The 23,752-nt window shown below is 42.4% G+C and overlaps 1 pseudogene; it reads left to right on the top strand.

The window, feature by feature from the left end:
* The first annotated feature begins 9,159 nt into the window (after positions 1-9,159).
* LOC127662325 (exonuclease 1-like) lies at positions 9,160-22,869 on the top strand (annotated as a pseudogene).
* The last annotated feature ends 883 nt before the right edge of the window (positions 22,870-23,752 follow it).

The following is a 23,752-nucleotide window of genomic DNA, read 5'->3' as shown; positions in this document are numbered from 1 at the left end:
GGAAAACACCAAAAGCTCAAAAAGTATGATGAAACACCGCTATCCGAGTAAACCATGCATTGATCCCAGCGGAACTGGCCCTCCCGCACATTGCATCCACTGGCCACTGGGCGAAAGCAGAGCAGGACCAGCCCTCCTGCCCAATAAATGCACTGGCTGCAGTGCCAGAGCTGACTGGGACCAGTCTTCCCATGCAGCGCTATTTGAAACCTCTCTATAATAACACCAATATTCTAATATTGGCTATGGTGTTTGAGCCCCACCTGTTTGGCTGGAAACTGACCGCTATAAAAACAGGTGCATAGACACCATTTCCTCAGAATTTCTGACTGAGAACAAGGAGCACATTGCTCGTGCCTCAAGAACTCTGAGTCTTGTAGTGCGGCAATGTCTCGTTCCCTTCGTCTCAGGGAACTGAGGTTCCGTACATAACCGAGACGTTCCCTTAAGACTCAGTCCACTTGACATTGCGTAGTAATGCATATGGGGAACAGAATCCCATCACACCGCACTACACGACTTAACTTCCCAGAGAGGAAACATGCCGGCTCAGTCTTATAGGGTGACGACCGACATGAGCATGCCATACTTAAAGGGAAGGGCATAAGTATATATTTATATGGCCAATGAATAGCAAGTGCTCTAAACAGAGAGGACTTGTGAAGAAAGAGACATTACGTCTAGGTTGTAAAACCTTGCAAATGTGTTTTGAGAGGACCGTCCTGCTGCAAAACATATGTCCTGTAAGGACACACCATTCATCCATGCCCATGAGGAGGCCATTCCTCTAGTTGAGTGTGCTTTAACTACAATCGGGCAAGTCTGACCCAGCGACTCGTAAGCCAGGGTAATTGCATCGACAATCCAGTGAGAAAGTTTTGCTTAGAGATGGACATTCCATTTGTGCATCCTCCATAGCATACAAAGAGCTGATCAGACAGTCTAAACTGCCGTGTACGCTCAATGTGTGTACAAGGCATGACAAATGCAATGATTGTTCCTCATCTGAATTAAATGGAGGAGGGAAGAAGGCCTGAAGGTGAACCACTTGTGCTTTGAAGGGTGTGGTCAGTACCTTGGGTACATAGCCTTTTCTGTGTTTAACAGTGGCTCTTGAAAGACCAGGGCCAAACTCACCTACCCATTTTACTGAGGCCAGAGCCAGCAGTAGTGTGGTCTTAATAGAGAGCATGCCAAATCAACAGAGTCCAATGGCTCAGAGGGGGGCCCTGCGAGAGCTTTTAGGACTAAAGTTAAGTCCGTAGTCGGGACTAGAGCTGGCCGAGTTGGGTTTAATCGTCTTGATCCTTTAAGGAACTTTATGATTAAATCACCCTTGCGTATAGAGGCACCAGTTTCATGTGCGTTATACGCAGATATAATTTCCACATACACTTTGAGCATTGTCCTGCGTCTAATCGCTCTTGCAGGCATATTAGAATTTCATGTATAGGGCAGTTTACTGGGTCCTTGCTTTGTGAGAGACACCAATCAGTGAAAACCTTCCATTTTAGTGCGTAGAGGCGTCTTGTGGATGGTGCTCCGGCTTGTAAAATGGTGTTCATGACTGAACGCATCAGTTCTGGTGTGTGTAGTGCGCCCCGTTCAGGGGCCACACATGCAGATTCCACAGCTGTGGCTGGGGATGCCAGATTGTGCCCTGCGCCTGAGAGAGGAGATACCAAAGAGGACAGTGGGTATTCTCCACTGAGGCAAATAGATCAATTTCTGCTTTACCGAATATTTCCCAAATCCTCAACACCTTTTGAGGATGAATTCTCTATTCACCCGGTATCACCCCTTGGCATGACAGTAGGTCTGCGCCATAATTCAGTTGGCCTGGGACATATGTCGCTCTCAGGGAGAGGAGATGACGCTCACTCCATAGGAGGAGGTGCTGCGTCAGTCTCAACAGTGGCGGCGAATGAATTCCTCCTTGACGGTTTATATATGCCACAACTGTCTTGTTGTCTGAGCGAACCAGGATATGACAGTTTGCTATTTCTGACTAAAAAGCCTTTAAGGCTAGAATTACAGCCTCTAGCTCTAGGCGGTAGGTTTGCTACGCCCTCCTCAGACCTGTCCAGGTGCCGAAAGTCGGGCGCCCATCGCACACTGCCCCCAACCTGTGTTGGAAGCATCCATAATCACCACTTTCCACATGATAATTTGCCCCAGCACGACACCTCGCTGGTAAAATGCAGGATGTGTACAATGGTACTAAAACAGCGGTGGGAAATATTTATGCGTAAGCGCCCTTGGCGCCAAGCATGTTGTGGCACACAGCACTTCAGCCAGCACTGAAGAGCATTAATGTGTAAGAGACCTAATGGGATGATGGCTGATGCCGCCGCCACAAGTCCCAATTCTTTTTGAAACAGCTTCAGAGAAAGTGTTCTCCCAATTTGAACTGAGACAGACACTGTAGAATGGCCTGAACGTGCACACGACTGTTCGTGGAGTGAAGGCGGACTCCCAAAAAGGAGATTTTTTGGCTGGGAGAGAGCGTTATTTTCACCCAATTTACATTGAGGCTAAAGCTAGTAAGATGCTGAAGCATTAAGTCTCTGTGCTGGCATAACAGAGCCTCTGATTGGACCAATAACAGCCAATCATCAAGGAAGTTCAAGATGTGTACGCCGCTCAGTCTCTTTGGGGTGAGAACCACGTCAATGCACTTCATAAATGTGCGAGGAGCCAGAGACAGCCTGAAGGGCAGGACTTTAAATTGTTTTGCTATTCCCTCGAACACGAATCTCAAAAACATTCTGTAGTGTCATACAATTTGAATACGCATCCCTCAGATATATCAACGCAAACCAATCGTGTGGGCGTATATGCGATAAGATCCATTTCTGACTAAGCATCCAGGATTGGCCCAAGTCCACCGTCTTTCTTTGGGACAAGGAAATAACGGTTGTAAAACCCATTTTGTGCTTGACAATTTGGCACAATCTCTATCGCGTTTTTCACGATGAAGTGTATTTCTAAAAATAATACATGGCGCTAAATACAACATGGCGCCACAGATGGCCGCCTCGGTGTGGAGCTCTTCAATTCTTTTGTTGTTTTTGTTAGTTTGTCCTGTGTTTAGCAATCTTTTACCAATCAGTTTTACCAGGGACGAACTGCTGAACATTCGGCAGCACATACCAGATAATCTTTTCCCGGTTTTTCAATATTCAGACGTTTTGCTGGACATTTTAGTTGGAGGCGCTGCTGTGTTGTTTAGATGCGCTACCAGACGCAAGCGAGGGAGACGAGCTGGCGCGCTGGTTAAACTCCGTCAGCGCGGCGTTCGAACAGCACTGCCGAGCATTCATCTCGCAAATCTCCGCTCTCTTCCCAACAAAACTGACGAACTACATCTCCTCACACATACTAATAAGGACTTTTCAAACTCTGCTGCACTGTGCTTCACTGAAACCTGGCTGAGTGAAGCCATTCCGGACAGCGCATTACATCTGCCGGGCTTCCAGCTGTTCAGAGCGGATCGCATTGCGGAGTTAACGGGGAAACCGAGAGGCGGTGGAACATGCTTTTACATCAACGAAAGTTGGTGTACAGATGTAACAACACTAAAGAGGATGTGCTGTCCTAATCTGGAAGCGCTCTTTATTAACTGTAAGCCGTTCTACTCGCCGCGGGAGTTTTCTTCGTTTATTCTGGTGAGTGTTTACATTCCTCCTAACGCGTCTGGGAACTTAGCGCTGCAACAGCTGGCTGATCAGATCTCAGACACAGAACAACAATACCCGGACTCAGTCATTATTATTCTTGGGGACTTTAACTAAACAAATCTCACACGCGAACTGCCCAAATACAGACAGCACATTACATGCCCCACCAGAGACAGGAATATATTGGATCACTGCTATACAACATTAAAGGATGCATATCGCTCTGTCCCACATGCAGCTTTGGGACTCTCTGATCACTGTCTGGTTCATCTTCTCCCAACCTACAGGCAGAAATTAAAATCAACAAAGCCAGTTGTAAGGACTATAAGGAGATGGACTATTGAAGCAGAGCTGGAACTACAAGCCTGCTTTGACTGCACTGATTGGAGTGTTTTTGAAGCTGCAGCTACAGACCTGGACGAGCTCACAGATACTGTTACATCATACATCAGTTTCTGTGAGGATATGTGCATCCCTACTAGGACATTTTTGTCATTCAACAATGATAAACCATGGTTCACAGGAAAACTCAGACAGCTTCGTCATGCCAAAGAGGAGGCCTACAACGACTGGCTGACGACCTGAATGTGTTTTACTGCAGATTTGAAAGGCCCGATTTCACACCCCACATGCACTCGGACCTTCTTTTCACACAACCATTAACACCTCCTGCAACCCCCCTCCTCCCCCCTCCTGCTACACTACCTGCACTCAAGATCTGTGAGGATGATGTGTGCCATGTCTTTCGGAAGCAAAGGACAAGGAAGGCTCCAGGACCAGATGGCATCTCACCAGCTTGCCTTCGTTCCTGTGCTAACCAACTGGCCCCCATCTTCACTCAGATCTTCAATAGATCACTGGAGCAGTGTGAATTCCCATGCTGCTTCAAACAATCAGTTATTATCCCCGTTCCTAAGAAACCTAAAATCACAGGACTTAATGACTACAGACCTGTCGCCCTGACATCTGTGGTAATGAAGTCATTTGAGAGACTGGTGTTGGCCCACCTGAAGGACATCACTGGACCCTTTCTGGACCCCCTTCAATTTGCTTATCGAGCAAACAGGTCTGTGGATGATGCAGTCAACATGGGTTTGCATCACGTCCTGCAACATCTGGACAGCTCGGCTTTCAACACAATCATCCCAGATATACTCCGGACTAAGTTAAACCAACTCCCTGTTCCCACCTCTACCTGTCAGTGGATTACCAGTTTTCTGACAGACAGGCAGCAGCTTGTGAGGCAGGGAAAATTCACGTTCACCACCTGTACCATCAGCACTGGTGCCCCCCAGGGATGTGTGCTGCTTCCCACTACTCTTCTCGCTCTACACAAATGACTGCATCACCAAGGATCCCTCTGTCAAGCTCCTGAAGTTTGCAGACGACACCACTGTCATCGGCCTCATCCGAGATGATGATGAGTCTGCATATAGAAAGGAGGTTGAACGGCTGGCTGTCTGGTGCAGTCAAAACAACATGGAGCTGAACACGCTGAAAATGGTGGAGATGATTTTGGACTTTAGGAGGAACACCCCAACATTGTCCCCCCTCACCATTCTAAACAGCACTGTGGCAGCAGTGGAGTCATTCAGGTTCCTGGGCACTGCCATTTCACAGGACCTGAAGTGGGAGATACACATCGACTCCATTGTGAAAAAGGCCCAGCAGAGGTTGTACTTCCTTCGCCAGCTGAGGAAGTTCAACCTGCCACAGGTGCTGCTGAAACAGTTCTACTCAGCAGTCATTGAGTCTGTCCTCTGCACTTCAATAACTGTCTGGTTTGGTGCAGCTACGAAATCAGACATCAGAAGACTACAAAGGACAGTTCGGTCTGCTTAGAGGATTATTGGTGGCCCCCTGCCCCCCTTTCAAGAACTATACACTTCCAGAGTGAGGAAAAAGGCTGGTAAAATCACTCTGGACCCCACTCACCCAGCCCACTACCTTTTTGAACTGTTGCCTTCTGGCCAGCGCTTCAGAGCTCTGAACACCAGAACCGTCAGACACAGGAACAGTTTTTTCCCTCAGGCCATCCATCTAATGAACAATTAAATTGCCCCATTGAGCAATAATTATGTGCAATACACAGTTTAATTTTAATTTTAATTTATATTATCCAACTTATCCACTTCTGCCATTACTTACATTGCTCTGTACATAATATACAGGTTTTTGTTCTTTATATAACAGATTGTATTAGATTTGCACTACGTGTGTGTATGTGGGTATTTATGAAGGTGAGTGTATGTGCGTATACCGGTATGTATAATTATTTATTACTTTTTTGTTTTTAATTACCTATGTCTTGCTGCTGTTTTTGGTATTGTTTGTATTGTTGTTGACTGGAAGCTCCTGTCACCTAGACAAATTCCTTGTATGTGTAAGCATACTTGGCAATAAAGCTGATTCTGATTCTGATTCTGATTTTGGCTCGTAACATGAACGGATGAACGCCGTTGAAATGGGGTGGCCAGCATGCAAATTGGATTGTTTTTTGTACCCATTCTGAAATGCTTGTTAGGGCTCGCCACACGTCCGGGTAATAGACAGGGGGCAATTTGGTTTCCTCACCATATGAAATAATGCGCTCACCATAGGGAAGCAGTTGCGCATGATTTGTGTGCTTTGATGAGGAAAAGGGCTCTTTTTTGAGAATGTATGAACATCTTGTGCATTTGCAACAAGTGCTGTATTCTTTATTGCATTTTGTAAACCATTTTTTATTGCATAGGACACAGAAACAAAATTTTTCAAAACATTGAGCGTAACAATATTCCTCTACTGATGAACAGCATTGGGGAGGTGGGAAACAGTGTTCTGTGTCTCTAATCGAGCCTTCTTTTGGGCACCGGAGGGAACCACAGGCTCAATTTTCTGCTTCGAATCATTGTGTCGGGGAGTTCCTCCCGTCAGTGTGAGGTGGGCGCTGACACGGCTGCTTCCTTCTGGGCCATGGCTTGCGTGGCCTCACCGGTGGCTTGGCGGGGGCAGGTGCTTCTGGCGAGTTAGCAGGTTGGAGACCGAACTGGGAGACAGGGGCGTTGAGGAAGCGTGCGTTGTCCACGTCCCGCATCTCGACCAGGTTCAGCCGACCGTTAGTGAGAGCGGATGAGCGAGTGGGTCGATTATGGGCAGTAAAAGGTGCCCTCCATGACCTCGTCAGCTAATTTCCGGGAAGAAAGGAACCGGGGGGGGTCATGGCTGTGAGCGGCGCCTAGACCCGAGGGACCAATCATCCTGCCGCGAAGGCTGTGGATAGGACGGTGGGTTCCAGTCCAACCCCATGGTGACGGCAGCCCGGGCAAGCATGTCGGCCATCTTTGCATCAGCCTCTGACTGGGCGTGCTGACCTGAGGGTGGCAGCCCAATAGAGTCAGATGCGTCAGACGCCGGAACACTCTCCGATGCAGCGGCGAACTCATCATCCAGCTCAGGGGGCTCAAGAGCGATAGTAAGACTGAGCCGCTGTCACCCCGAGCCCGGCAGAAGTCAACGAGCGTGTCGGGTGGTTCGTGAGGATGTACCTGGAGAAACTGAGCCCGCTACCATCTCCAAATCGACTCCATTGCCAGCCGGGTCGTCCTCAAACCCGTGGGAAGAAGGAGCGACGCAGGGAGCGGGTGGAGTAGCCACGACCGCAACGTTGCCATGGTAATGTTCTCGCAGTGAGAACACGAACCATCCACAAACGCTGCCTCAGTGTGATCATGGCCCAGACACACGAGGCAGCGCCTGTGACCGTCAGGAGCGGAGAGAACTCGACCGCATCCAGGAACTACACAGGGGTGGAAGGGTATCTTTATAAAGACACGTCCTGAAAAGGATGTTCAACACCGCTGTGTATTGCTCTTTTAGAGAATCAAACTCTTTTACAATATTCTCTTTTAGACAGCGCTGTCGAAGCGCCCAGGGGCAAAGCTGCACTGCCGTGCAGAGAAGGAGAAATCTGCTGATATGCGCCGTAGATCCAACAGCATACGCTCTTAGAGATGAGGTGAACAGTTGTGTGAATCGCTGCTCACACAACCGGTCGGCTTCAAAGTAAATGTCTAAATGAAATACACTAAAGTCAAGTGCACAAACACGACTGTTTGCAGACTAGCTGTATCAAACACATGACCATTTGTGCCCGAATTAAACTACGATCCCAAAATTCTTGCACATCCCATGCACATAGCAACAGAAGAGTTTATTTGTGATAAGAAGCAAACAAACAACATGAAAGACGAGCTTGCACCCATAATTGCTCTGATTTGCACACAACGGGGGGAAACACAGTAGAAAATAATGACGAGGCAGCGGTTCGTGAGATGTTGGTGATGTTTTCATTTAATTATTTTTTTATTCCCCCCAATGCCTTTCTCTACTCTTGCGCGCTCTCCATTTCATTGGCTTTTGTCATTGCCGGTCACTCATTTGTCAGGACAGTGAGCACACCTGATGATAAGGTTTTATCTTCTACTCAGAGAGCAAACAGATAGAACAGTGAATACGGGGCGCTCGATACATTTCTGAAGCAACAACTGTGCTATTTAAACCACTTTACTATCACCTGTGCAGGTGAGGAGAGTAGAAGCTGACAGCTGCACTCTCATAAAAGCAGATATACAGTATCTCATCCTGGACCAGCAACCTCCATTTGTGCTTAAAAATGAAAATGAATGGCATAGATTCATTTTAAATAATAATGAAATACTTTTAAATGATTTACAATGCAAACAAATAATAATATAATCAGTTAAAGTATAGTATTCAGTGTGTTTTGAATGAGAACCAGTATTTTTTGGGGGCTTTTAAGAGATTTTTTTATAAGGTTCTAAAGAAAGAAACTGAAAAATGTAGATACTCTTTTAAACTTTAATTTAATATTGTGGATGTTCCATATTTTGTTCACAGGTCATACTGAATGTAAAACAGCTGTTAAATGAAAAGCTGAAAGGGAATTTGTTTTTGAAAAAACTGATGTGTTGGTAGTATTTCCATGTGATTGAGTTGAAATTGGCTTTGTTAAAGTTCCCGGTCACAATGAACGCGGCCTCAGGGTGCGCAGTTTCCTGCTCACTTATACTCCCATACAGTTTAGGGTGCCCAGTCTGTGCCGGCTTGTGGGGGATGTACATAGCTGTGATAATGACTGCTGTGAATTCCCTCCATTGCCAGAATGGTCGACACAGAAGCATGAGAAATTCCAGATCAGGAGAGCAGAAAGACTTGATAGAATGTACGTTCCTCTGATCACACCAGGATTTGTTGATCATAAAACATACATCACCTCCTCTGCTTTTATCTGAGAGGTCTTTCACTCTGTCTGCTCAGTGCACTGCTCGGCTCCCTTTTATCTCTCTCTCCCACTGATTAGTTGACTCCGTGCCGGCCGTGCACCCTCCCGGCCACGCCCTCCTCCTCATCACAGGGTCAATCCTTCTTGTCAGGAAGTAGTTACAACCGATGCTTAACTCTGGGGGTGGGGTGCAACATGGAGTATTTTGGTCTTCAGATCAGTCCACTGACCACATCAACCTCCTGGAGTTACGTGCAATATTTCTTGCCAGTTCTGGCAGGCCATCATGTCCTTATTTGGTCCGACAACACTGTGTTCCACCTGAACCATCAGGGTGGCATGAAGACGCTCACCTACAAAATTCTCACCTGGTCTCTTCCCCGACTAGCATCACTGAGGGTGGTTCACCTCCCGGGGTCGAGCAATCAGGTAGCAGATGCTCTCTCAAGGAATCTTCTGTATCTGGAAGAATGGAGGCTTCACCCAGATGTGGTGCAGAGCATATGGCATCAGTTTGAAGAAGCAGAAATTGATCTTTTCACATCAGAGGCAATGACCCATTGTAATTTGTCACTCAGAATATGCAAGAAAGACATAACAAGGCTGAACACTGAGCTAATGTGGCTGTTATCCTCAAGGCTCAGTCTACTGTCTTGTTGCTGTATTGTTTGTGTACTGGAAGCTCCTGTCACCAAGACAATTCCTTGTATTTGTAAGAATACTTGGCAATAAAGCTAATTCTGATTTTGATTCCCTAAGGTCCACTGATAATGTTAGTCAAATTTTATTTCACTAAAACAGTCATAATTTTGTAATATATTATCATTTTCAACTCCGTCTCTGACGATCTTTCGGAAAAGCTTGATTTTGCTTTTGCTTTTAAACTTCAATATTCAATGTGCCCTCTGTTATGATTGACACTAGAAATGTACATTTCACAGTTTACACACAACACACATCCAACACATTGCATCCAAATATATTACACTATTTATCTCAAGCACAACTGTTAACACTCACACCCTGTCTACACCAGATGCTATAATCAATGATGCTGTCTACCATGGAAGCGTCCGCTGCGGCACGTTACTCCAAAAGTAAACTAACAGGTGTCCCATTCCATTTTGTGCTGATTCTACTACTGTCAACAACACAAGAAATCTTTCAGAAAGTGTTTGTCGAAGCGCTGGTGTAGACAGCCTCAAGCCGTTGCGTTGCATCTGATGTTGAGCAGTTAAAGCAACAAAACAGGAGCCACAGCAGCTGATGAAACACATCTTCTCTTCAGGGTTGAAACTTGACTCCGCATCTTTTAAAAGTGTGCCAGAGAGATGACAACAGTCAAAGATGTCTATGTAGTACATGTTTGTATACAAAAATAATCCAAAATATACTAGATGGGTCCCCTTTCGTGTTCAGTAGTAGTTAGGCCACAGACAGTAGGCCTTTTCCTTCTCTCTGTCTCTGCTCCAAGTGAGCACCAGGGGCGGGGCCATGGGGGCGATGATTTTAAAATAGGTGTTGATGTTGTTGCCGTAGAGGCCATCTTGAATTAATGAGTACCCCAAGTCACATAGAGTTGTTACGGAAGTAGAGAACGGGGCGTTTTGGCAGCTTGGTTTCAATAAATGCTTTTATTGCATTGGGGGTTAAGTTTTGAGTTCTGGAATTTACAGTATGTTTTTGTAGTATAATGACCTCTTATGTCAAAATATCAAGGAAAATTTGATTGCTCATGACATGACCCATTTAATGGAAAAAATGAATTCTATAATTAAGATCCTGGTGATAGAGAAATATCAGTTAAGAAGTGATTCTGTCATAGCCTTACATAGATTACTGTTTACAGATTTTATTATTGTTAATTTCAGTAAATGCACATCTGCCTCCCAATCCGATTATGCAGTATGCATATTGATAACTGCATTTGCAATTCAATAATAATATCAACACAACCAACTATACAACGCTTCATGTGTAAGCTTTTTATTTTCTCTTACGGAGTGCAGCTTTTCTGTATCAGAGGCACTGAGGTTTTATTATGGAAGCCTTATTTCTAAATATATAATGTATAAACCCACAACTTTTCAATTTATGTTGGTCTTTATGTGTTGGTCTTTAGGCTGCCAGGACACGTGGAGTGGACTGTGTGGTCGCTCCATATGAAGCAGACGTTAGCTTTCCTTAACAAATCTGGTATCACGGATTCAGACATGTTGGCATTTGGATGCAAAAAGGTACCAGTGTTCTCAAATTACCAATGATAAATATACTTGCTATTTCTTGTAGACCACCTGAAATTTGGATAAACTGGTTTGGCAGATTGGCATAACAGCTAAAACATACCCTGCAGATATTTAATAAATAAAGGTTTCACATGGCAGATGATTTAGATCAGAATATTTTCTATATCATAATGCTTGGTTTGACTTAACCCCTAAATCACTGTGTGGTGCTGACTTGGCTGTTCCAGCCATGACAGTAGCTCTTTTACTTTCATCCTCTAAATATCTTTTGAGTTTAAGGAACTGCAGGGTATTTATTAGAACTGTTCGAAACACACAAACCAGTTTGATGGAACCACAAACAGACATACAGTATATATAACGAACATCAGAGACAGTGACTACATTTAGATTCTGCTTTATACACAGTTGGTTTCAAACAAGTTTCATTCGTTATCTTTTATTGCAGGTGATTTTAAAGATGCATAAACAGGGAAATGGCCTGGAGATTGACCAGTGTCACCTGGGCCACTTCAAGTTGCCAGGCAACATATTCACAGAGGAGAAGATTAATTACATGTGCATCCTCTCTGGCTGCGACTACCTGTATGGCATTTGCCTGGGAAAGGCGTGCAAGCTGCTCAGGATGGCAAATAACCCAGATATTCTAAATGTGAGAAGATAAACATGGATTGTTTAAGCATAATTGTTTGATGTACACACACCCACTTCTTGTCCATGATGGTTCGACAGGACACACAGTGTTCTGTATTTACACTCTGATAACCGCCTCATAATTTCAGCCTGTTTATTGTCATAAACACAAATGTGACATAGGACAAAAGACATATACTGTGTCATATATTCTGGATATTTTGTGTGATGCAGCATAGTAAGTCTCTAATGAATATGTCTTTCATAACCCTCTACAATCATGTTGGAGAAAGTCATCGGCTAGTAAATTTTTGTTTTTACTTGCCAGACTTAATGTAAGCATAATGTAACAAAACAATTTATTAAGCAAACTGAGAGAGGGGGCCTCTTCATATATATTCACGCGATATTGTAATCTTCTTTTTAGATTTCGCTTTATGATTTTATTCACATTTTATATTTTTTTAAATTTACAAATTTCACATTCGACCAATTTAAATGATGTCATGAAATCACATTTTTAATAATGATACAAGCTGTTGTCACTGTTTAAAATTTCGTACAATGTAGGAAACGAATTATGAAAATTAGGGGCCACGATTGTAAAATTTGGCTGACAATTGTCAAACTAATAATTGTGATTATGAAGATGAATTGCCTGTTTTAGGACTATGATGATTAATTGTTTGTTTAGGTGTTTCATGAATACGACGACTAATTACCATACAAACTCGCTATGTGTGCTTCATGTTTGGCGTTAGCCTCTGTAGACGCATGCACATCAGAGTGCTTGAGAAGTGTTCATCTTCACACGCTTTCAAGAGAAGTGCTGTTGTGATGACCGCGGTGGGGTTCCCTGAAATGCTCAGGGTTCAACTGAATGAGACACAAGTGCTTTTTCCTGCACGCTCATGAGACAGCATGCACGGAAAGACAAGGCTGAATCTAGCTTCTTAATCAACTGCTTTTTATACAGAATACAGCCTCGGTGCTTCGACACTACACAACTCTATCACTGGCGAGTGAAAAGTTAATATTTACTTGCCAGTGGCTAATAACAGATGTTTTTTGGCAGCATAGTGCGAAATTTACTTGCATATGCGAGTGATTTACTCGCAATGAAGAGGGCTGCTTTCAGGTAATAAAGAAGATGGGTCAGTACCTGAAGATGGACATTTCTGTGCCAGATAAGTACATTGATGGTTTCACCAAAGCCAACGACACATTTCTGTACATTTCTTTGACCCCTTGAGGAGGAAGAAGGTTCCTTTGAACCCATACACAGATCACATTGATCCTGCCTCCCTCAGCTATGCTGGAACGTATCCATTACATAATCAGAGAGCAATTAAACAGGGACTGGTCATCTTGTAATTTTAGTAGTTTTATGTTTATTAATTATTAATCTTGCCTTAATGATATAGTTTAAGGAACTGAACTTTTAAATTCTGACTTTATTCTAAACTGAAAAGTAAAGGGTAAAATTGGCTGGCTTCCTGAACACTCCCACAATCAGTAAGTTGTTGGACAAACAGATGGTCCCATACCAAACTTAAACTAATGGATGAACCCAATGTTGCTATGTTGGGATGCTCAAACAGAGCAATGTTTTGATAGTGCCACAGGGTTGACACATTTTAGGAATCAGCAAATGGTTATAGTTGTCTGCCTGCTAAGCTGAGTTAGGGAAAACTATTTACATCTGACAAATTACACACATCACATTAAAGCACTAGTGCCACAAAATGAACAAATAGAACTGCCACAACTCATGCAGTGGTTGAGTCAGTGTTATTGTGTCTGTATGGATCGGTTGCTTGAAACAAACAGGAATTTCTATAGCACCACAGAGACACTGTTTACCGTTTTCAAAAAGCTCTAAAAGCAGTATACCATTCTCTATTTTCACTCATTACAAAATGTTTAGTCCATGGTTAGAATCCAGTCTCTCTGTGGATGACCTGTTAGGACAATATTCGGTTAGAGTAAAGAGACACTGTGCTGAAATTCCACCTACCCTTGACCAGCTGGGTGTCACAGAAATCAGTGTTCCAAATGATCTCAAAACCGCTTTGCAACACTGCTGCAGTGGATGAACCAGTCAGAGGAGAGCACCGGAGAACAGGGCACACGCAGTAGGGACAAGACCATGATGGGAAATGTACTAAAGGAATGTATGATTTAGCTATCACCCATTTTTTAATTCTTATACTGTTAAACCTTAATAAACCAAAAAATAAAAATAAACTTGGGTAACTTCCTTTGCTAATGTCTTAGACTGATTTGTTAGAAGGACACCAAAATCAACACCAGATCCTAGAGTTCCCCCACCTCCAAACTCCATTTTAACCCCTTCTCCATCAGACTCTTCAGCCATGGTGAATCCAGTGTGACAGAGACACATGAAGCCTCAGTAAAACAAGAGTCTGCAGCAATGTGTCTTTTCCAATCTAGTGATAAACCATCATTATATCAGGAGCACAGCACAGAGAAAGAACAGGCCAAATATTAGTCATCCAGCCCTAATGCATCATCATCCTGCTCGCCCAGGTCTGTTAGTCACAGTCTAGGGGTCTTCATCTGGTCAAGAAACACAAGACAACTCAATTAAACTACTTCACTTCCTCCCACCGCCATCTCAGACAGACTGTGGTCATCCTCCACCCCTTCAGGATTGTCCGCCCTGCAGCAGTACCACCGGAAGAAGGGCAGCTTCTCCTGGACAGGATCTGGGAAGCTGTCTGTCTTATCTTCTCCTGTAGAGGGCACCAAAGATCCTGAGAAATCTCCTGGTTCTCTTCTGTCTCTGGACAGTGCCTATTTCTCTCAGTCCAGCAGCACCCCTGCTAATGTGGAGGACTCCCTTACTAGCTACCAACTCACAGAGGACACCTCTGATAAGGTGAAAAATATATCTATCGTTTTTCTTATCCATTTTTGGTAATAATAATATTCTTTAGTCTGTTTTAATTAGTGGTGCTTGCAAAGCAAATATTAAATGATTCGGTATTATCTGACACTGATACCACAAAAAAAAAAAAAAATCATCCAGCTTTTAAAGCAGACGAGTGCTGGTATGTTTTTAAATAATAATACTCAGGATTTTTGCTTGGCAGACCATGAAACAGCAGCCAAATATCCCATAGATTAAGGGAGCAGAATATCATACACTTGGGGGTTGGCCTTTTTTTTACTTGGGCCAATAAGCAAACATCCAGAACATCTTAGCAATCACACAGTGATGCCCTGGCCCACCCACAACACCTTAGTGTCATGGTGGCCAGTTTTGCATGAGCAAGAACCACATGAGTTTTTAGTAATACATTACTTTTCAGGTTGTTGTAATTACCTCTTCTCTTTCTTTTTCTCTTTGAGGGAAAAGGAGAGAGATTCAGACTGCCCAAACAGATTTCAAACCTGCTCTGAATAGAGCAAAGGCACGTCTGTCTTATCGTGATTGTCTTAAAATAACCAAAACCACAGGATCAGCATTTTGCATTTCTTTTCCCTTACAGCTTACATTTCATTTTGGTGGGGAAAAACAAAACATTGATATGACATTCTAATATAGTTTTTTTAAAATGCTCTTTCCCCACACCTCCACCCTCAGACTTCCTCTACCTGTTCTTTAGGTTTCAGTGTTGCCCCGGAAACTGCCTTGTGGGCAGGGTAAAGGCATAAAATGTAGTCCTCCACACCGACCACACCCAGCGAACTGAGAAAGAAACAGAGTGTGAAAAAAAAATAGTCAAAAATGACAACAGTCCTGGTCTGCAGGCAACCATGAAACCTAAAGAACAGGTAGTCAGCCTGTGTGTTAGTATGCACTAAAAAGAGTTATGAAAAGATTTTTTCTGAAAGACACTTTATCAACGAGCATAAGTTGTAGCAACAACACCAAGTGGCAGTTCAATCGACTGGTCCAGAACTCTCAGATTGGCCCTGGCCCTTTCTTATTTGTAATCCCTGTTCATGCAATAATATATCAACTTTGCTGATGACAAGCCCGAGTAAACTGTCCAAGTAAACGTATTTGCAGTGTATTTGTGGCTGTCTGTACTAGGAGTGTAACGGTAAAAAAAGAATAAAAAGAACCGTATGATTTGCCACCCATGGCTCGGGAAGCATTTACATCGCGTCGGTTCACCACATGTTTATTGACGCTCTGCCTGCTTTTCGGGTGACATGACATCACAGTTCTGCAAGCATTGTGTGTAGTTGAAAATGGCAAGTGTAGAAAACAAGCCGCTGATAGAGTAGCCTGCTGCGTTTCTACTCTCTGGGAACATTTTGTTTTTCCAGTCAATTACAACAGCAATGGTCTAAAGCTTTTTCAAAACAGGCACGGTTAGCAGACATCGCTCGATATAAGTGCAGCATACTGTTAATACATGTCAATACTGCGCATGAGTGTTTATTTAAAACGCGCACTTAAGTTCTTCCTGTTTCGTCACGCGGCTGTAATCTATCGGGAGCGTCAAACTGGACTTTGATTAATGGCATTAAGATGCCATTATAGTAATACATTGATACATGATTAATCTTTTACGCCAACATCACCCAGGGAAAGAGCCGCAGGTGAGCCGAAACGGCACACACTCCCTTCCGGTGTTAATTCGGACAGACATGAAACAATAACTAAAGTGTTCGGGGGTTTCATGTGGGATTTCCATGTATGATTAAAATATTTGAGCAGCATTATCACAACATCCCTTCTCATATGCATTTTAATAGTAAGATTATTCCTTTTATTGTGATGTACAGCTTCCGAATATTTAACATATTTTGAGATGAATTTGAAGTGCACTTTATGTTGATGCATATTGTTAAAATGTTGATTTATAATAATAGGATATTACATTTACATTTACGCATTTGGCAGACGCTTTTATCCAAAGCGACTTACAGTGCAATTATTACAGGGACAATCCCCCCGGAACAACCTGGAGATAAGTGTCTTGCTCAAGGACACAATGGTGGTGGCCGTGGGGTTAGAACTAGTGACCATCTGATTAACAGCCCTGTGCTTTAGCCACTACGCCGCCACCACCACCACTCATGGTGGATATATAGGATATAGGGATATATAGGGATATCAGGATATATAGGATAATTTTTTTTTTTTTTAGTTAAGGAGCCTGATAAAAATGAACCATGGCTTTACTATATAGTAATATTGTAGTAACCATGACTGCTGTCGCCATGGTTTTCTTATCAGAAACCATGGTTTTACTATATATTGTAACCATGTTTATATTGTTTACTACAAATGCCATTGTTAAACTATGGATACTGTTGTAAAACAGTGATTGTCAAGGGAAAATCTGTTGAATTGTTTAGCAAATAGATTATTCTTTGGATTTGGCAGTAACTGGTAACTCAGAGACTGATGTAATGGGAGTGGTGTGGTTACTTAGTTGATATTCGCACAACTGAGGTGTAACTGATTGCTTGGGTAAAGTGAGAGTGATTCTAGAAACTTAAAGAAGGGTGGTGTCTAGCTGAAAATAAATCCATTCTAATTATACAATGCTTGGGAGATGCCCTGAGAGTTTAATTTTAAGGTCCTGAGTCAGTGCAGGTTTGAAAAAAGGGTAAAAGGGGAGGGGTCTAATCAACACGACAATTCAACATGGACATGTTAGGTTAAGGTCTGGGTGAAACTAGGGACATATTTAATGGTTGCCTCTCTCATTCCTCACTTTCTGTCAAAATGCGTTGCTCCCTAAAACAGAATTGTTAGTTTTCTTTTTGTTTAATGTCATTAGGTCATCATGAGTTTTTGCTTAAAGGAATAGTTGACCCTAAAATAAAAAAATTGTCACGTACTCAACCTCATGTCATTCAGGATCTGTATGATTTTCTTTTTTTTTTTGTGGAACACATAAGGAGACATTTTGAAGCATGCTCACACTGCTGTCAAGCTCTTAAAGGGACAATAAACCATCACAAAAGCAGTCCTTATGACATAGGAATAGCTTAGTGTGAGGAACAGACAGCAAAAAAATAGGAAATTATTCAATGAAAATCTTGCCCCTCAGCGCTGCTCTCAAATCTCATTTGTGTTTCTGCTTATTCAAAACTACCGTTGCGATCGATTACCAGAATCAATGTTTTTTAGTGGCAATAATATCAAAACTGGCATCATGTGCTTTAATTCCAACTTTAACTCCAAGTCTGAAGGCCCTGGGGCCTGATGTATAAACATTGCGTATGCACAAATTTGGCATTGAAATGTGTGTACATATCGGGATTTATAAAAAAATAAAAATTACTGTAAATATGTGCTCACCGTCTGGACAATATTAACTGTGTGTACGCACTCTTCTACTGGTGTGTGTGTGTGTAATCGTGTATTTATCACTTTGTGGGGACCAAATGTCCCCATAAGGATAGTAAAACCCACATTTTTTATGTTGTGGGGACTATTTGTCAGTCCCCATGAGGAAAACAGCTTATAAATCATACTAAATTATGTTTTTTGAAAATGTAAAATAGCCAATAATAGGCTACATTATTTTTATGAAACTAATTGAAAAGGCATTCAAAAATAAGCTGTAAAAAGGATGTTTGGAGAACATTTCCTTGTCCTCATAGTGAAGGAACATACTGTAACTAAAAATGACAGCAAAGAGATATTTTCTATTTTTGTTGTACAGCTGGTACAACAATGCACATAAAATGCACATCATGTGTTGTTTGCTCCACTTCATCCCGACCCTCATCGCAATGAAACCCCGCTCTAGTATAAAAAAAACATTCTGAAAAGTACATTTGCTATATTTTTTTACATATAAAATACCTTTTAACAATTTTTACAATTTGTTTTAACAATTTATTTACCAGGTAGGAATAAAGCTTTACATCAGATAATCAATTGATACAAATTCAATCCAAGCCAATTCATAAATTATCAGAATGAACATACAATAGCTTCCAAGTCAGAGAAACATACCTGGCAATAGAATAACAGACAGTACCTGTGCGGGAGATCTGAATTACAGATTCTCCCTAAAAGCTTTTGCCCTTAAATATCCAGACAGATAAAACATCAAAGGCCAAAAGGTTAAACAATGAGAATTTAGGGATGAATGGATTCAGTAACTCAGGAGGTGGTAATTTACATTGAGGCAGACACACCTCCACAGCAGAGACATAATTTCTCTAAATACTAAATCTTGTTTTATGACCAAGTCTACTGCTGTGGGATTGAGATTATAGTACCAGTCGCACTGAGACCCTTTCAATGATACTGAACGTGTAGTTACATTCTTTGTATACATAGGATTCATCTAGATATAGAATTTAGATGAGTTTTAAGTTATCTTGAGCTGGAAGACAGAAAAGGGGGAGAGAGGAACAGCTGTGAATGTGTTTTACGATCTGTGCACTATTGGGTGTGATGTTTCAGATGTAGATCATAATTGTGAGATAGGATCTGTGTGTCTACTCTCGCAGAGGCTCTTTGCCTCCACGGGTCCTTTCTATTCAACACCTTGGCACCTACACCACTACCCATGGTAAAATCACTGTAAGGCACTGTAAATAAAAAATAAAGTGTAAAAAAATGTCAGAGGGATCCAGTTGAATAGAATGTACATAGGACTATCCAATGAAACAAAACATAAACAATGTCACTTTCTTGACAGGTACATGACTAACAAATTTGTCACTCATGGTTGTGGCTTAAAGTGCACAAACTGTAGTGATACTCCTCTGGGAGCAACTTTGCCTGGCTTAAGGGCAAATGACTGATTAAGCCTTTCAATAGAACTCTCTAGTTAATTGGTTTTTGAAGCTACAACCGCATCATGTATAAAACCCTGTCCGCTTTATAGCAACATAAAAATAATGGTCTTTTCAGAGTGCTGGGCCCTCTTTGCCTTCAACTGAGCGATTCTTCTGAGTTTCAGATACCAGCAGGAGAATGTGGAATGGTAGCATTCCTTTGAAATGTAGTCGCTATGTTAAATTCTTGACACTCCTTAGTTTACAAGGATATTATGCAGCACTAGCAACAGTTGATTAAATGGCCAGGTATGCTACAGGAAAGACTTCTGGAAAGAAACTTACTGGAATGTCAGACATGAGTCCAGACATAACCACATTGAGATACAGGGATGATGCCCTGAAGTTAGACTATGGATGGAATGCTGTCCACATTTTGACAAGTTTCTGGATTAACAAATCAATTCAGATTTTAGGGTTAGGGTTGGGGCTGATTTTAGGGTCTTCAATAACATTCTCATCAACTTATAATTTTCCTGTCACTATGATTTTGCTAAGTAAGTCTTGTTCCTGGATTAACATGCAATGTTGGTCCTGAAAGAACATTCCTGTCAAAAACAGTCCTAACCATTACCATAAGAATGGTTTTAATTAATAACATTAATTCTAAGACTAACCCTAAAATCTGAGGGGTAAATAGGAATGTTGTTCCAGGACCAACAAGGATGTCGATGCAGCACCATGTGCTAAATCATGGTAACCAATTTCCTTCTAATTTTAGGGGAAGTTAATGGCTAGGATTGGGGTTAGGGATAAGACGTTCATCGTAGTACATGTTTTACTCTGAAATATCGCTGTCACCCACCTATTATACCTAAAAGCAGCCAAATTGGGATAAAGAGATAGTCCTACTCAGATTATCCCTCACAAAAAAATCTGAAGTTCTGACAAACTTGCCGCAAATTTACTGCAAACTTGCGACAAATTTCCCCCAAATATTTTTCACATGCAAATTAGTTTGCGATTCAATGCAAATGTTTGCCAGAGGTTTGCAGCTCTTCACTGGTAGTGATGAACATGCAACAAACCTTCGGCGAGAAAGATGAGTTTGTAGCAAGTTTGCCAGAATTCTCGATTTTTGTAATGGAACTTGCCGTTTGTTTACATGCACTTTAAAAGTTCCAGTTCTGTCAGACTAAAACTATTATAATTTTTTTAAAGGCCACGTACACACTACATAGTTTCAGGAGTGACAACCTCATTTAAATGCAGGAGTGAATCCACAACATTTTCACTCTATGGCTATGTTCACACAGTCAGTGTTTGGGATTGACAACCATATTTACTTACAGGTGTGAGTCTTAAAATGTCCCGTTCATACAACAATGAACAGTAGCAGTTTGCATGCTCTCTGTATGAACGAACAACCAAAGTCACAACCAGATTCTAACAACTGTAACCATTGTGACAGTGACTAAAAGATGGCGACGTCCATTACACCATCACGTCTTATCACAATTGCCACCGTGTTATTGAATAAATGAGTCTAATCGAGTCGCAAGTTCATCCATTAGATCATAATCAACTGACAGCAGCTTTGAATGCTGTTTAAGCACATGCACAGGAATTCTGCTGCTGTGTGAATGTGGCCCATGTGTGTATATGGAATACAGGAGTGAATCCCATGTAACGGAAGACAGCTGATAGACACAGCTGTTGTGTCGTGCAGCTCATGTGGAAAACAGTGGCTGAATCTTCGGATGACACATAGCTAATTTCTCAATCTCTGTGAGTTAACAAAACCCCACATGAAACACACGAGTCCTGTACAATTCTGTTTACACAGCACAGGTTTGCCGAGAATGTGGTTGTGAGACCTGAAAATTAACGGGTGTCAGTTAGTTATAAAATGCGGTTACCACACCCGTAAATAACTGTCCTGTGTGTGAACGTAACTGTATTAAGCACTCAAAACAGGCCTGATAACCATAGTCTGCTGCTGTGTGAATGTGGCCCATGTGTGTATACGGAATACAGGAGTGAATCCCATGTAACGGAAGCCAGCTGATAGATAGCTGTGCAATATGTATAAACATCACTCTCCTGACCTCAAGAGGTGCAATAGCGACTGACGCTAGGGGTTATAGCCTTTAGCCTCCTTGTTAGTGCACCCTCCTCCCATGCTGGAGACATCGGTTCAAGTCCTGTACAGAGTGGGTTGGGCAGGAGCGTCACAATGGTGCCGTGACCCGGATAGGAGTAAGGTTTAGGGGTGAGTGTAACGGTGGCCAGCTGATAGATAGCTGTGCAATGTGTATAAAACCTCACTCTCCTGACCTCAAGAGGTGCACTACCGGCTGATGCTAGAGGCTGCAGCCGTTTGTCTCCTTGTTAGTGCACCCACCTCCCATGCCGGAGATGCCGGTTCGAGTCCTGTATGGAGCGGGTAGAACAGGAGCATCACAATGGTGCCGTGACCCGTATGGGAGTGAGGTTTGGGGGGGTGAGTGTAATGGGAGCCAGCTGATAGATAGCTGTGCAGTGTGTATAAACCTCACTCTCCTGACCTCTAGAGGTGCACTAGCGACAGAAGCTAGGGGATGTAGCCTTTAGTCTCTTTGTTAGCGCATCCGCCTCCCATGCCGGAGACGCCGTTTCGAGTCTCGTATGAAGCAGGTAGAATAGAGTGTCACACCCATGATTGCGATTAAAACTATAGCAACACTGCAGCATCTCACACCTGTGAATAGGACACATGAATTTCACCAGTTTAACCTGTTTTGTGTTAGCTGATTCCCATTCATATTTAAAAAAAAGTTAGTGTACCTGGGTGACTAGGAACAGTGACTAGGTGACTTCCTGTTTTTCAGAGGTATACATTTGAGATAACACACAGGCCAAATTCCTTTAATCATCAATCACAGTCAACCTACTGAACCTACACGGAAGTAAATGCATTCACATAAACCAGGGGTTGGCAACCTTTTTAACACAGAGTGCCATTTTTTATTTTCCTGGTTAATGGCTGTGCCGATGTCCACCCCAACTGGTCAAAATAACCAAAAAGATGCAGTGTTTTCAGACCTTGAATAATGCAAAGAAAACAAGTTCATATTCAGTGTTTAACAACACAATTCTAATGTTTTAACTTAGGAAGAGTTCAGAAATCAATATTTGGTGGAATAACCCTGATTTTCAATCTCAGATTTCATGTGTCTTTGCACGCTTTTCACAGTGTAACGAGATCAAGCTTGGAGATGGAAGGGAGGAGACGGAGAGCAGCGATGCAATCAAGTAAGGAACATTATTTCTCTGCCTGCAACACTCTGCGTGCACTCTTCTCCGTGTTTTTCTCAGTTCAATCAGATCAGTGTAACACAAACTTTGTCAACATAAAGTTCTCTGAGTCTTCAGCTTCACAACAAAATACAACACTCAGTAAGACACGGCAGTCGCTGGTCACTCATTTCGATCTCCTTCTCTCATCTAGCAGTGGCGTGGCCATTTATATGCCGCTCTCCGCATGCTCACTGGAATTAGAGACAGGTGTTAGACATAATTTAGTTCAGGTGCAGGCACCCTTACTGCTTTCTCTCTCACCGGATGTGTGCTCGACCACGCCCCTGCTGCCACATATCCCCACTGCATGACTCAGGCCAGGGAGCCATCCAGTCTGCCTACCACCCTTTTTTTAAATACTCATATTTACTCAATACTCATATTGCCATCTGGCTGATGGTATTGTGTTCCCCGTTGTATTATCAAATTATCTTTTATCCCTCAAGCAATTACATTTTTAAATTTTTCTTTTAATATTTGTTAACTGATGACTAGCCGGTCTGGAATGAATGAATGAATGATTCATTCATTTCATTCATTATTCCATTTTTTTTTTTATTCTGTGCATGTTGTTTATATATGCCAATCGTGATTTCCAATGTCTGTGTGATTATGCAGCAAACCCATTTTCACTATGGGGACAAATAAACTAATTAACTAACTAACTAACTCACTAACTAACTAACTACATATTAATGGTAATGGCAGAAAACTGTTGATTCCCATAATTCTTTTTTTTTAATCTTTCAAAATGTTCATTCTAAAACATCTTTCTGCTGATATTAGACTATGCCTTCTCATGACAAATAATTATGCAAGTAACTAAACACTGTTGATATATA

Source organism: Xyrauchen texanus, chromosome 22 (assembly GCF_025860055.1).
Source record: "Xyrauchen texanus isolate HMW12.3.18 chromosome 22, RBS_HiC_50CHRs, whole genome shotgun sequence".
In the NCBI taxonomy this organism is placed as follows: Eukaryota; Metazoa; Chordata; class Actinopteri; order Cypriniformes; family Catostomidae; genus Xyrauchen; species Xyrauchen texanus.
This window is presented reverse-complemented; position numbering and strand designations above follow the sequence as displayed.